Source organism: Furipterus horrens, unplaced genomic scaffold (genome assembly GCF_987537825.1).
Source record: "Furipterus horrens unplaced genomic scaffold, mFurHor1.1.pri manual_scaffold_5, whole genome shotgun sequence".
In the NCBI taxonomy this organism is placed as follows: Eukaryota; Metazoa; Chordata; class Mammalia; order Chiroptera; family Furipteridae; genus Furipterus; species Furipterus horrens.
The window spans coordinates 136,221,086-136,235,399 of NW_028327175.1; positions in this window are offsets into that span (position 1 = coordinate 136,221,086).

Here is a 14,314-nt window from a genome sequence, read left to right on the forward strand (position 1 = left end):
CTTTGTGATTAGAGTCACTTTCCCTCCCTCTTTCCTTTTGTCAAGTAACAGATGCTAATTGGGGATGTCTTCTGTGCTCAGCACCAAGGATATAGCAATATCCGCGTTTCCTCTGCCATTAAGGAGATGGAGTTTTAATGATGGCAGTGATTGTGGTCATGCTTTGGGAGTACCAGAGGAATGAGGCAGGCTAGAGGGGCGCAACCTGGGATCAAAAGCCCCCACTGGTTGAGGGAACCACCAACCTCCCAGAAGAGGCATGGCCCAGCTGGCAGAACTCACTTCTGGAGAGAAGTCCCGAAGTGACAGCTGACATGCAGGCCAGGGTTGGTGCTGGGGGCCGACCTGGGGCAAAGGGCCTGATGGAAAGCAGAGCAGGGCCATGGGGAGGCAGTGATGTTCACGTGAAGGTAGAGACCCTGGCAAACAGCATCAGAGAGGCCTTTCCTAGAACTCACAGAAAGCTCCAGTTCTGTGCTGGGAGCTCAGGAGAACAAGACACGGACCTCTGGTTCTTCTGGGAAGTGGGTATGAGGGAGGACAACCTGCCAGAAACTTGATCTGAGAGAATGAGATGGGCACAAGGGTTAGACATTGAGCAGAGTCCCACAGATCAAAATCGGGGCCAGGGATGTGCTGCTGAAACCCTCAGGTGTTGCTCCCCAATTCCTTTGTTCCCCTCAACTGCGGACAGGGCTGGCTGAGCCCACAGCAGCAGTTGGCAGCTGGGAGAGGCAGGGGAAGTTCCTGGCAGTCATTCCACCCATAAAGTTTTCAATTTAGTAAGATGATTTGAGATGATAAAGAGGCATCTGATAAAGTGTACATCTGTTCTCTGGGAAGGAAAAGAGAATGCAACATAAGGAGTCTATCGTCTCATTCCCTGCGGCCTCATTCAGAGACTGACTTATACCTTGGACTGAAGCCAGAGTTCACTGTGAACTTGAAGTACTGGGAAAAGAAAATTCACCTTTCGGGTGATTTTTATTATGACTACATTGGTCAGAATTTGGAGAGACGGGGCTGGGAGTCCACTTGGAGCCACAGTGGGGCTCGGAGCCAGGTGGGGAAGGGGCAGGGACCACCCCTCGGCATCCACCCATCCAGGGAGCCCTTATGCCAGGCATCCTTGTGGGCCGCCATCCTGGGAGACTGCGGCAAAACTGGAAGATTAGCTTGAGAAACCAGTACAAGCAAGAGCTTAGGACCTGACTGTCTAGAAAAGTTTTGTTCAGTTTCAAGATACAGAATCCCACTCATAATAGCTCAAGTGAAATAGTTGGTTTAAGAATATATTCTCATGGCCGTCTAAGACCAAAGCAGAAGAGCTGGCCTCTTAGGGATTAGACTGGAAGCTGGAGAGAAGGGAACAAGCCTGGTTTCTCTTCTCCGGGACCATGAAGTATCTTGCTTTTGCTTTTGCCTCTTCTTTTTGCACCTGACCCATCATGGCCACCATGCCCAAGTCTATATCATGATCCCTCAACTCGAGGGTCTCCCAACTGAATGCCTCTGATACCTACTGATGTAGGGGTAGCATGGAAGTCCTGAGAGTGGAAGAGATCTTCAAGGAAAGGAGTATAAAGTGACCTGATTAGAGGGCTGACAACACAGCCACCAGGAGGTAGGAAGAAAAAACAAAGTGGTAATGGAAGCAGGTGATGGATCTGTGCCATTGGGTCTAGAGAAGAATGGATGATGGAGCAGCCTCTGGTTTGCAGTGGTTATGGGTGAGTGAGCTGGCCCCCAGGTGTGGAGGTGTGGAGGCTGCTTCCTTCTGGGAGAACCTGGTCTTGGGGCCAAGCCTGGTAACCTCATACCCACTTTGCCATTTACATTATTCTCATGGGAAAATACTTTATGAGTTCTCATCAGTCATCTTAATACACAGGATGTGGGGATATAGCCTCCTGAGAGCTGGGTGTGGGCACCATTGGGGATCCCATCTTTGCCTCTCTGTTTTGGCCAATGGTTAGACCGGATTCTATTTTTGCTTTTCTTTAACTGTGTATGTTTTTTTTGTGTGTTTATTGAGTGGTATTCTGTTTTCTGTTCTTAATTTAAATAGTAGTTGATTTCTAAAGCAGAACGAAGTGAAATAAACCATACTTAAGATCTTTTTATTTAGGCAGTCCTCCAATCAATTAGTGACCTAGATATAAGAAAATTTCCGACCCTGACTTAAGAGAACCTATGGTGGATCTTTTTTGACAAAATAAAAGATGACTTATTCAGCAAGTTAGCACCCCCTAAAATTTTTGAACTTAGCATTTGTAGTTTTCTTAAAGCTATACACCTTTGCTCTGTATTTTTTGGCTTCTTTTTGATGTGTGCATTTTGTTACAGCTGGGAATTGACCTTTGTCTTCAAGTGCATTTACTACTCCAGTATTTTCTTCTTGGGCACAGTAATGAACTAAATTGTTTTTGGACAAAACTAGTGCCACCACCCTTCAGAGTTACCCACTGTATGGCAGACCTTGGCCATGTCACTTTACCTTATAGGACTTCAGTTTCTTATCTATAAAATGGAGGGTTGGACTCTAAGATTCCTGAGGGCCAGGAATGAGTCTCTCGGTTCTTTTGCCAAAGATACCCTGTGAGTGGATGGGCACTCACTGCGCGGGCTCTGCTATACACACGTCTGATTGGACAACAGCAGTGTCTGTGGCTCCTCCTTCACTGCGCCCTGTGGAACTTTAGAACAGTCTGCTCAAATTGCATCTAACCCAAGACCTTCCAGAGACCCTCCAGGGGGCTCCCACAGATGTTGGCAGAAACGTGGCTCTGGCCTCCCTCTGTCCTATCTTAGAAAACAACAACAGATTACAATGGGCTGGAGAGAGGAGGATAAGAAAAGAGAGACTACCTCCGGGAGCAGAGCCGTGTGAGGGATGGAGACACTGCGCACCAGTGACAAGTGAGCTGGACTAGGAGAGCCAGAGACGCAGCTTGAGGGGCAGCAGGTGGCCCTGCTGGTGTCCTGTCCCATCATGCTAACCTGTGGCTGATATATAGGACAGTCACATGTCTTCTGGGGCTGTTCACATGACATCCTGATGTCATTATTTCTGTAGTTTCCAAGGAGGTGTGGAGAGAGAAGGTGATGATGGTGGTAGAGTTGCCAATGGAATCTCATCCTGTGTTCTGGTCCTCTTGTTTCTCTTTCATATCCTTCAGTAGCCTGTGTGCCCAAAACAGTGAGGAAAAAGCCCCAGCTGGCCTTGACACTGGACTTCTGATTTTTATCCACCCCTGTCGTGCTCCTACTGCTTCCTGCTTTCTGCTTTCCAGGTTCTCCATTACCCTCTAGCTTCCCTGCACCTTGGCTGACATTGCCCAAGGGATCCCTGTTCTCCCTGACATTGGCACCCCTAGAGGCATGACTTTTCCATTCAAATTGCAGCCCAGAGGCCTTAAGGGGTCAGCCCATGAGCCAAATCTGTTCCGCAGATGAGTTTTGCTTTGTAGTGCTTAAAAATGTTTAATTTACTGACAACACTTAAAAATCAGGTTTCTCATAAACATCCAGAATTCTGACCTTCTCTTGAAAATTTGGAAGATCTGGCCATGGTGGTCCAGCAATGACACATGGCAACAATCAATGGGGTTGTGTAATGATAGGTTAAAATTGGGACAAACAGGTACTCTCTGGTTTGCCACCGACCCCACTACTCCCTGTCCATCTCTCCTACCCAACCTCTTTCACTCTGATGTATTACTTGCCTGGCCCCCAACCCTACGCATTTGAGTTTGCATATTGGGCCACTGGGTAAGAGACACCAACTTGGGCCCCTATTCAGGTCCCCATGACACTGGCTAGGGCCACTTCTTTCTTCTCCATTAAGGCAGGAGGAGCCTAGAGCTTTAGCTATTGCCTGGTAGTTTGGAGAAAGATCCTTCCTCTGGAGCCACTCGTCTTCTTTTCCATGAACTTTCAGTCTCTGGCACCTGCTTGCAATACAGCATGTCATGTCCCGGGCTCTGGATAGCACAGGGGGAAAATACAGAAAAGTCAAACAGGACACTCAGTGTCTTGCAGAGGGTAGTTAATGTCCCAGCACAGGCATTGGCATCAGAATAGGTTTTTTCTGCACCAGTGAATCAGTGGAATAGAACCATTAATAGATATTAACCTCTCTGAAACAAGGGGCCTATTACACTTCATTGACATACCCCATCACCTCCAAAACACTAGTTACCTTAGCCTCACTTTACCTGTATTATCTCTTAAAGGTGAAGCCATTGCTCTGCACTTCTCCTTGAACCAAGCTGAATTCTATCCTGAAAGGTCAAAGACAGATTGTGAAACTCCATGCTATTCTTTCTGCTTCTCTCCTCTAGTTCTCTGAACGGGGCTTGGATTGGCCTTTGCTGTTCTTTGATTTCTTGAATTCCTTGCTACTGTTTCTGGGACCCAAGTTATGGTTTTTTTTCCCTTTGAGACATTTGTACGTGGTAATTTAGTCATCTGTGTAAAAGGCGTGTGATAAAGTCCTTTTAGGATTTTCTATGGAGACAAGCATGTGCTTTACCTCATTAAGCCTCTGTTTCTTTCTCTGTATAATGGAGATAACAATGATAACACCTTACCCCACACAGGTGCAGTGAGAATTAGCTGAGACAATATATGCAAGCATTAGCCAATCAAATGGAAGTGTTTGTTAGCATCTACTATGAACACCACAGGGTAGAGATAGAGAGGTGTTGTCTCAGTCTTCAAAGAGTTGTCTTGTAAGGACAACAGACTGATTCACAGGTAATTATACTATGGGCATGGTATGACCAGGGCTGGGAGCTCCTTGAGAGCAGGAACTGTGTCTGATCTGTTTTTCTGTCCTTGGCACCTGGTACAGTACTGGCACAGAGAGGCGCCCCATAGAAGCTTGTTGAATGAAGGAATAAGTGAATGAATGAATGGCCATGAGGGAGATGTAATTGAAGCAAGAGGAGGGGGATGGCTTCGTGCAAGAGGTTGAGCTTAGAATGTGAGCCATGATTGTACTAAACCATAACTTTATATGGAGAAACTGGCATGTTTATAGTATTTACCCAATTCATCCAGGAACATGAAATGTCTTTATTTACTGCTATTTTTATAAATTGCAATAAAAATATATAATTCTCCTTTTGCAGGTATACACATTTCCTATAAACATTATCCCAAGTCTCCTATGTTGACTATTTTGCATGGGCCCTCTGAAATTGTCTGTGGGCATATTTCAGCACAAAGAATGGGCAAGCAGGTGCCTTTATCACACCTCAAAGCTGAGCAGGGTGCTCCTTCCATCTCCTTTCTCGCATCCAGCTGGGTACTGACTTATGTTCTTCCCACCACCGAAATAGCTCCCCTAAGCACCCTCCTCTCCATCCCTACGTTCCTGCCACTCTCCAGGGAGTCATCACTTCTCGCCTGGAGAAGGGCATTAACGTCTGCTGCAGCCTCCCATCCTGCAGCCTCCCTTTCCCCAGGCCTCCCTCCCACCAGCAGCCACCTCCTGTGTGCATCAGTGAAGAAGATAGAACTTGCTTTTTAGAGGGTGTTAGGGAGGCAGGCAGTAGACACAGAGGGCAATAAAGGAGACCATCGCTGGTAATGAAATAAGTGCATTCAGCTTGTTGGTCCAAATTTTGGTCTTGAGGGTCTCAGAGAAGAATTTAATTGGTATCCACCATGCTCCCTGTGCTGCTCTCTTCCTGTCTCAATGTCCGCCGTGAACACCATGTGTCTGAATTTCTCCCCACCATGCCCCTCTAGTGCCCCACTGCGGTCACACCCTGCTTTAGAAGCACCCTTCTCCCGAAACTTCTGGAAATTTGTGTAAAGGAGAATCCCCAGAGAATCCCTCGAGGGCCTCTGAGGACCAGCAGTTCTCTTCTATAGCTTTGCAGAACCAAAAAGGACGGAACCCCACTGAAAATTCTGGTGACAGTCATTGCTATGAGGCTGCTACTTCTTTCTTATCTGTCATCGCCTTCCTTTCTCCTTTTCCTTCTTCTAAATGAAACTGGGATGTGCTCCCAGACCCTGCTGAAGTTTTGGCCATGGGGTAGGGCAGAGATAAGCCATCATCTGTCAGGTCAATTCAGGCATGTCCTGAACTGGGGTGGGGGGGTGTCTGGAGTCTGGGCAGAGCTCCACTCATGGGAACAGAGAGGGTTAGTACAGCTGTGCTCCTGGTCAGAGCTTAGACCACAGTATGGTCATCAAGATAAAAGAGGCTGAGGCCTCCTAAGATGACCTGAAGAACAATTATTAGTAAGAGTATGGCTGCAATGTGCCAGGCACTGTACTAGGTGTGCTTACAACCTATTATGTCTGTTTTTATGGATGAGGAAATTGGGCTCACAGAATTTAAACATCTTGTCAAAGACCACTTAGCTCAAAAGCTGTGCTACCGAGGTGGGCAAGTTTTTTCCTTTCTATGTTCTATTTCTTCCTGACTCCCTCCTTTCTCCACTTGTTATAAACCTTCATGCCCTTAAATGCCACCTCCAGGAAGCCCCCCCCCCCCCCGCCCCCGGACTTCCAGGTTGGCAGTGGGATCTCCTTCATTGATTGCACTCACTGTCCTTTGTGCCTCGTGGCTGCTGTGTGTGGGTCAGTGTCTGGTTCACAGCTGCCTAGCATATTGTGGAACTAAGTTGATTCAAGGCAGATATTGAGCCCTGACCAGAAGTGGGTACCTTAGATGGTTCCAAGATAACCCAGTAGTTCTGAGCTCAGCTCTCCTTTGTGCCACTAGGGGACCACTTTCTATTCCTGAGGAAGAACCTGCTCAGTCTTCAAGGGCATCTGGCCTGATCCTTGGTTTATGGGCTGTTTAACTGTCAGTACTTGTCTAGAGCAGCCCCCTGGTAGGGTGGGGTTTCCCTGGGAAAGTGGAAAGTGGTTTTCCTGGGCAGCTTCCTTGGGAGCTCAGGTTCCCATTCATCATCTGCCTTCTCTTCTCCTCCTCTTCCTCAGAGGCCTGCCCCATCCTCTGGGCACTTCACACATCAGAATACAAGCAGGTCTCTCTGAGCCTTCAGAATCATCCCTGAGATGTGGACCCAGAAAGATCTCCCTGTGAACCTGCCCCTTTGTGGTCCAGCTGCCCAGAGAATAAGGAACTGGGATTTCTCTGACCTTATACTAGCAATTATTTAGGTTGAAGTTCCCTAGTCCTGTATTATAAAGGCCATCTGTGGAGTCAGATGGGCCTGGGATTGCATTTGGGTATTGCCTTGTACTTGTTGTGTGGTGACTGTGAGTGAGCCATTTAAAGTTTTCCAAGCCTCTGTTCTCTCATCTGTAACTAAAGCTGGTAATAGTCCCTACCTCAAAAGACTGTGCTGAGAATTAAATGAGAAAATACACATCAGGCAGAAAACACAGTCCTTAGCACACACCAAAGTCCCCAGCATTCATTATTGGTTTCCTCAGCAAGGCTTTAGCTTTCAACATGGAAATGACACCCTGTAATTGGCACTCACCTGTCTTGGCTAATCGGCTCCACTACTGCACATAACCTAGTCACTCAAGTCTTGAAGTATATCTTTAGTTAATTTTTTATAGTTATTGGATATCTCAAATTGTTATGGGTGAGCACCATTTGGAATAAGGTTTAAAGAAATACCATGCCTGGGTACAGTGGGTACCTTTCTTTCACTGACAGCCATTGACTTTCAGTGGATTCTCAGCCTAAACTTGGTTTTGTTAAGGCTACTTTAAGAAGAACTTGTTACTTGAATTGTAATGCTTCAGGTATAAAATGTCTTGTCTCTATGGCTTATGTTTCATCCCATTCTGCCCCCTCAGACTTCAGAACAGTTTTAGAGTCAAGTGATAATAACAATACGAATAATAGCTAGCTCAACAAGTGCTGATTATGGGCCAGACCTTGTTCTATGCCTTGCATATATTATATCTCTTTTTCAATTTTTATTTTTATTTATTTTTTATTTTTAAGTATATTTTATTGATTATGCTATTACAGTTGTCCCAGTTTTTCCCCCCTTTGCCCCCCTTTGCCCACAATCCAGCAATCCCTCCACCCCCCTTAGTTCACGTCCATGGGTCACGCATATAAGTTCTTTCGCTTCTCCATTTACTTTGCTATTCTTAATGTCCCCCTGTCTATTTTGTACCTACCAGTTGTGCTTCTTGATTCCTGCACCTTTTCCCCCATTCTCCCCCTTCCCCCCACAACTGATAACCCTCCATATGATGTCCATATCTATAGTTCTGTTCCTGTTCTAGTTGTTTGCTTAGTTTGTTTTTGTTTTTTAAATTCATTCATTGATAGTTGTGAGTTTGTTGTCATTTTATATCTCTTAATTGTCATAAGCACCCTAAGATAACACAGCTAGTATGGTTTAACCCTAAGGAGTCTCATTCTGGAGCATACACTCTACGTCCATACTAGAACCTTGGGTATACAGCTATCTCGCAAGTCATAGGCACTTAGGGTTGTGGTCCATGACAAACCACACCTGGCATAGTCATTCCCTCATACAGTCCTTTACGTCAGTGACTCTGGGCTTTGTCAAGTGACTTGCTTGGCCAATAGGACACTAGTAAGCAGAAGCTGAAAAAACAGTGGGGTTCATCCTTTTGGGATGCTACCTCTTAGAACCCTGAGACCATCCTGCTGCTGTGGAGAAGCCCAAGGGAGCCATGTGGACAAGCCACAGGGAACAGAACTGAAGCCCAGACATGTGGCCCCCGGTGAGCTGTCTCAGCCATCCCCTGGCCTCTTTGAGCCATCCTAGCTCAGGCCTCAGACACTGTGCAGCAGAGACAAGCCAGCCCCGTTTGTTCCTTGCCCGGATTCCTGGCCCTCAGAAGCAGAAGCAAGCATACAATAGTTACTATTTTAAGCCACTTTGTTCAGAGGCATAGTTTGCACGCAGCAGTGAATGGTGAGAACAGCCAAGAAGCCAAGGCCAGGCTGAGTAGAAAAGATGTGGGCCAAGTGTACAAAAATAAAAATACCAGGAGTCTAGTACTCAGGGAGCCAGGTGAACAACAGTTACTCAAAGAGCATACCTAAGCAGAGCTGGTATAGTTCCACCCAGAAAAATGGCGACGCAGGAATTTGAGGTGGGTGGAAAGTCCAACACCACGCGACATGTATATCCAACGGGAGGCTCTGGGAAGAGAGAGCTTAAATTTGCGTCATTAAGGAGCTTGCCGTGAGCTTCTGCCTGGGCGGGAGCAAGTTCAGAGGCCTCATCAGCTAGTGTAGGACCCAGGTGGGAGCCAGTCAGCTGACTGGAGGGCAGGATCTCAGAAGAGTCCCCCGAACACTCAGAGAAGTGAGAGGAGGTTCTTCCAGATCCTCTTGAGTTCCATCTTGCCAAGGTGTGGACTCCTTATTTTTTTCTTTCCATGGTCAGAACAGAAAATCAGAAGAAAGAAAAAAAAAAAAGATTGGACCACAACTTTCCATCTGTGTAAACACAATTATGTTTCTTTCCCATTGGAAAAAGGTTTCCCCAGCAACCGTACGTGTGTGTGTACACGTGCACACATGTGCTAACAACGGCAGAGCACATGTTTCTTAGGCAAAGTGGATGCTGTAACCTAATTCTTTTTTTTTGAAAATAAGTATTTTTAGTTCTGGATTTAAAAAGTAATATATTGAATAAAATTTGGAAATTACAAAAACTATATAAGAAAATAAAATTCATCCAAACATCACCAACCACAGACAATTGTAATGGACATTGTGGGTATTTCCATCCAATATTCTTCCTTTTTTTCTTTTTTCTTTTCTTTGTTTTTGTTTTTGTATGTGCTTTTTTAAAAAGCTGGAATCATATTAGATTCTACTGGAATCACACTGGGTTCTACTTTCTAACCTGTTTTTTGTCTCATCATATGAACATGTTTCCCATTTAGCAAACTTTCTTCTAAAACAGTTTAAGAGGTTACACGGTGTTCCATTATTTCATAATTAATTTTACCACTTCCCTCTTGGGTGTGGTTGTTACATCTTTTTTATAAAAAATGTTGAGATGAACATCCATTGTCTTAATTGCCAATCAATTTCTTGGTACCAAAATCAAGAAGTCATACACTTGGGTCAAAATTATATTGCTTGTTTTAAAAGACTGATACATTTTGCTAAATTACCTGGTAAAACGTCATCAGTTTATATTGCTCCTCCACCAAGAATGTACAAGAATTCCCGTTTTATTATACACTCACCAATATTAGATCACTTCATTAACAAAAACTGGCAATAATCTTTTAACTCATTTCCCCTTTCTTTCTGTATCATTTGAAATTTGGCATAGATATAAAAATTACTTGGCACTGAATTACTTAGGATCACACATTGATTACCATTGTGGTTGCCTGGTTCATTCCTGAATCAATCTATTTAAGGGGCTTTGTCATTTTTTTTCCTAATGAAAAATTAAAACCTCGGCTGAGCCAGTTGTGTTTTGCAGGTAGTTTTCTGACAGAGGTGTACAGATGTTTCATTCATTGGCCTTGCCTGGGATGCTTGCTCAGACCATACCCACACGGGTATAGGGTCGAGGAGTCGGGGTTATGAGCGTGGATTCTGGAATCAGAGGGGTCCACCTTGGAATGCAAGTTGAATCACTTACCAAGCTGGATGACCTTGGAACAACTTATTCATGAGCCTTAGTTTTATCTTCTGTAAAAGAGGAATAATATTACTTATTCATAGGATTGCTGTACACTTACATATGACCAAAGGGCACAGCAGATTAAGTCTGTTTAAGACATGGAGTGAGGATAAGACTCTGCGGGAGCTGGTGTGGCTCACTCAGCCCTGGCTTCAGCCACATCAGACCCCTGTTTTCCTTCTGGCTTTGTGCTCTCCCTTTGTTTGCTAGAATACTCTCCCCAGATGGATGTCCCCCTTTCATCATTTAGGTCTCTGTTCAAATATCATCTACTCATAGAGAACTTCTCTGGGCTCACCTCTGCCATCGCTCTTCCAAAAGCTGTTTTAATTTCTCCGAAGTGCTCAGTCCATCCATGGAGTGCTCTGCTGTTTATTGTAGATTTTCATCCCCTCCCCTGGAACCGTGAAGGCTCCGTGAAGGGAAGCCCTGGCTGTCCCAGCCTTCAGGAACCCAGCACAGTGCTGCCCAAAGCAGGCAGTCAACCAATATTTACTGAATGAATGGACTGGCAATAAAGTAAATTTTAGGATCTTTTCTGGAGATTACTTTTTCCTTTTCATAGATTAAACAAAGCAGTTTCATGCTAGATTTATCTTTGATGGGTCAGGACTGTAAATACCTGTATTAAAAAGTCAGTGTTAACCTAAAAATAAAAAAGTCAGAATGAGAAGCAACAGTGTTTATTTGAGATCCAAGAATTGCAATTCAGGAAAAATGATTCAGGGAGAAGCCCAAATAGTGTTTCCCCAATATAGGAGAGGGGCTCAGGGTTTCCATGGAAAAAGGAAGGAGGTGAGGTAAATTGTATTAAAAAAGGGTTTATTGGTGTTGGAGGAAGTGAGGTTAGATTTGTACTTCATGGACTGGCTTGAGATTTGGTCATCAGGCAAAAGGCTAGATTTGTACTTTGTTAATTGGTTGGACTTCTGTCATTGGCGAAGTCCAATTTCATCAGTCCTTACAAACAAGATATTCTCATTCTTACTGACTTTGTGGAATGTTGGCGGTTTGGTCCAGTTTGGAAGTTAAAGGAAAGCAAGATGTGCTGGGCAGGTCCACCAAGATGGCTACTCCAGCCCTATTTTATTATGGCTCCACTCACGCCCATCTTCCCCATCAGCAACCATTGAGAGCGAAGGTTGTCTTGTCAGGGTTAAGGCAGCATGCGATGTATATCAAAGGCTTTGACACCAGGCCCATCTGGAAAGAATCTCAGCCTCTCTGCACAATGGTTGTGTGTCCCCAGTGATATCTTAACTGCTGTAAGCCTCAGTTACCCTGCATGTGAAATGGAAATAGACCCACCTGAGAGGGGCGGCTTGAGGATTAGACAGATAGCACATATGTGTAGTACCTGCAAATAATCAGCACTTAAAATGGTAGTTATTTTTGTGCGTAAGTAAACCCAAGTAATGTTTGGGTCTAAGAATGAGAGGTGGAGGGAATAATTAATATAAAGTTCTGTTTATTAATTATCACATTAAGTATATAAATTCATAGTTACTCTTGTTCAAATGAATAATATTGATCTATAGAACAAGGCTCTGCCCTCCTGGGCTTTGGAAATCTTTGGATGTACACAGTTAATATTTCATTAATTATGGTGAAGGGGCGTTGTGTGTACATCAATGTCTCATATGATGCATATAATTAAGCCACTTTTTTTGTTGGGAGCGGAAGAAAATTGGGCTTTCCCAAAGAAAAGCAGCTTGCTCCCAAAGTTGCTAACAGATTGCTTCTTAATTGAACTTGGGAGGTGAATTATATGGTGAATTAGAAAAAAAGAACAACTCGGAATTTAGTGAATTGTTCCATAAAGGAAACTGTGGGATTGAATTGCAAATGCTGGATAGAAACATTTCAGCCTGGCCCCATGCATCACAGGCCGCTGACCTCTGCTGTGTTTCAGTGAGAGGGTGAACAGGCCTGGAGCTCTCTTTTCACGGCCTGGGGGGCATTCTTTCCCAGAGCCCAGCTGTAAGCCTGGGTTTCTTATGCAAAGGAGGCGTTTGAATAACCCCTGTGACTAATGAAATCTACAAGATTTTTGCATATCCTCTCACTGAAGAGGTAATGAACCAAAGATCAAATATAAGGATATATATACACACACATATACATATATATACATATACATATACGTAAATATTTTTGTCTTGAAATCACACCCAAGGAAAAACATAACCCCGTACCCTGAGTCCCTCCCCCACTGCCCTGAATCTTTGTCTGCATCTGGCTGTATTTTTCTCTTTTTTGTTCTGTGTGCCTGTTACTGCAGTATTAGCCAGTCATACCTGACTTACTCATTTGCTAGTTTTTACTGAAACACAGCAATTTTCCACCAATTTAGATGTAAGAAATGACTTTTCTTAGTGTTTGATGTCTGTCTCCAGCCCCACATCTTCCATTCCTGGAAGGAGAGAAGTTCGTTGTAATAAAATACCATGAGATGGGACTTCCTCTTACAAGGTTCTCTGAATATTGAATCTCAACCTTGGCTGCAGTTTAGAATCACCTGGGGAGCTTAAAAAAATACCAAGGCCCAGGCCCTGCCCCAGACCAGTTAAACAAGAACCTCTATGGGTGGGACCCAGGCAACAGTATTTTTCTAAAAAGCTTCCCAGGTGATCCCAAAGTGCAGCCAAAGTTGAGAACCACTGTTAGAAGACTGTCTGCTTTCCTCCCTCCAAAGCTGATAAAGACAACATTTTCCTTCAGGTAGGCTGAGTTAGAAATGATTGAATTCTTCTCAAGCACTGTCTCTGCCTGACTTATCCAGCCACCAGCCAGCCAGCCATCCTTCCAGCTATCCTTCCGTCCATCCGTCCGTTCACACGTCGCATCTTTTATTGAGGCCCTGCTCTGGGCAGGCACAGTGCTGGCTTTTTCATTCTGGGACAAGACCAAGTCCCTTTCTTCAAAACACTAAAAATTAGAAACCAGACTAGGGGATCAGCTGAGTAAACAGGAAATCACAATACGTTGTAACAAGTGATGTAAGTCCAGGGGGTTCTGGGAGCTCCTGTAACAGGAGAGGAGAACCGGGGCAGCTTCCCAGAGCAAGTGGTATCCAGGCTGACACTTGAAGGACCAGTAGATTTTAGCCAGGTGAACAGGTGGGTGTAGCTGTGGCAGGTGCATCAATACGAGTGAAGTGGAAATCCACTGTACTGAGCACGGAATGAGAGTGGGGAAAGTAGCAAGAAGCCCCAAAGCGCTAGGTGGAGGAGGCTAGTGGGGCCGTATCACAGGGGCCTCATCGGTTATGTCAGGAGTTGGAGGTCGTCCCAGGGGTTTCCTTCAGGGGAGTGGCCAAACCACATGAACTCCAGGTAGATCCCAGGCTCAGCTGTACTGGAAGCATGGGATTGAAGCTTCTGAGAAAGCCTTTCTAAGAAAAGGCAGAGCCTTCAGTCTCTTGCTGGGAAGGACGACAGAGGAGGGATCTGTGCTATTAACTGCCCATGGCCCCAACCTCATCACTGACTTTGGATGTCCTCCCACACCTGGAAAAATGTCCTGGGTCCCTTGGGAATAACCAGCCTGTCCCAGGCACCCCTTCCTTGTTCTCCTGTTCTTCCTGGGTCTGAGACTGAGGGGAACGAGCAGAGGTTTGGGGGTCAGACAGGACTCACCTCCAGGTGTCACCACTACTAACAATCTGCTCT